Genomic DNA, 1,949 nt, shown 5'->3' with positions numbered 1-1,949 from the left:
GTCATAATAGCCTATTGACTGTGTCACATGTTCTTATCAAACTCTGTCTTCATGGGGCTTATTGGTTGGAAATGTGTTTTTTTGTCATTAGGAATAAATGTATTAATATTAATTCCCACATGCATACCATGTGTTTCTTAAAACCTGCTAAGACTTTGAATTATTCACTCATTAGCTATATGTGGAAAGTTGAAAATGTATTTTTAAAATGAGCTTGTTGTTGACATTTTCACTGTAAACAGTATTTAGTCCACTTACCTTTTATTCCCTTAATTTACTCAAAGAAGCTCGTTAACAAGTGGATTTCTTTCCACATAGAGCTGAAAGTTAAAAAAGATAATTTAGTTTGAATTAAGAGAGTAAGAAACAATTATATTTAAAGAAATGCAAGCGATATAATTGCCTGATTCTGGTTTTATTTTTCAGGATATTCAAGTAGTTTAAAATAGTTTCAAGCTTCTTAAAAACTTTTCCTGGAACATTTTACAAATATATTGACTTTAATTTTGTGGAACTGACGAATCTGAATATCTCCATCAAATTCTTAAAATCCCACACTCAAAACTTTTTTCATTGAAATGGTAATTTCAGTTTGGATTTTTCCACGTTAAACGAGAAAAAAAAATATTGTAACAAACATTTCAACCTTCTTAAAAACAAAAAAAGATTGATGTGCATTTGTCTTTTTCTTGGACTGAATCGAGAATGATTTCTAAGTTTATTTTATAAAACCACTGGAAAGTATGTGTGGGAAAATTATGAATTATATCGGGCAATGACAGAGTAATATTGATGAAAGAAGTACTGTATTTGTGTGTTAATAATTAGAATCAAAGGCTCTTCTAGGATGGTTCTATCCTCCTAAATTCTCTTTTGAAAGGCCATGTTGTCTCCAGCTGAGGCCTTACAGCCTTTGCTCACTGGCATTAAGCAATTGAAACGTATTTTAAAGAAAATGCCTCAATAAATGGAGAGAAATTCGAGTGAACATGCGACTGTTGAGAACAACAAAAATGGTAAACTCAAACAAACTGTCTTCTAATTACGTTTTGTTTTGTAAATCATGTACAGTTACAGCCTTTCACTTCAATTTAATGTTTAATTTATGCTCTAAACAGGAAGTTCTGCATTCAAATGAAAAGTAAATAAATGGAACATTCATGAAAAAATAAGTTTGTCTTTTGCTTCTGTTTTTGTGATTTTAACTTCTGTTCGGGAACGAGTTTGGACAAACTCAGGTGGAGGACCTGCCGTTTGTGTAGTCTTTTCACAGTAACTGCACTACAAAACATGAGCATGGGACATCAGAGAAGTTCTCGAACATGAAACATTGGATGTTGAGTAACCCACATGGGGCCCTCTGTCAGACCACCCTCATTTTCTGCTGCTGCACGTGTTGGTCATTTTCAGAGTGACTGCCCCCTGGTGGAAGACCTGAACATCAAACAGGACTGGAAGCAGCCACGATATTACAGGGAACGTTAAATCTTAAGACACTGGAGTCAGCGTCCTCAGTGGAAATAGAACAATAAATCTGACTCTTAAATAAAGCTTCTTGTGCTTCTACTCTCACTTTCTGTTCTCGTCTACAAACAGAGTCTCACAATACAATCATTTGGACAAATCCAAAGAAAAATGAACGCGTAAATAAAATAGTTTTTAATAAGTGTCTTTATTTTAGAGCTCAAGCAGCGCTTTCCTCTATCATCAAATATATTTCGTTATGACAGAGTAAATGAGCACGATGAATAACCGTTTAAAAAGTTGTTTATTGTAATGTAGCATTGTATTTTATTCCCTTTAAAAGGTAAACAACCAGCACATGTCAAGAGGTAGAAATCATCATCAGTCTGAAAGAAATGTGGAGACTGACATTTACTTGCACTTGCACACGCGCGCGCGCACACACACACACACACACACACACACACACACACACACACACACAC

This window comes from Anarrhichthys ocellatus, unplaced genomic scaffold (genome assembly GCF_004355925.1).
Source record: "Anarrhichthys ocellatus isolate YVR2014 unplaced genomic scaffold, GSC_Weel_1.0 scaffold91, whole genome shotgun sequence".
Lineage (NCBI taxonomy): Eukaryota > Metazoa > Chordata > Actinopteri > Perciformes > Anarhichadidae > Anarrhichthys > Anarrhichthys ocellatus.
The sequence above is the reverse complement of the archived record's forward strand: the minus strand, read 5'-3'. Positions refer to the sequence as shown.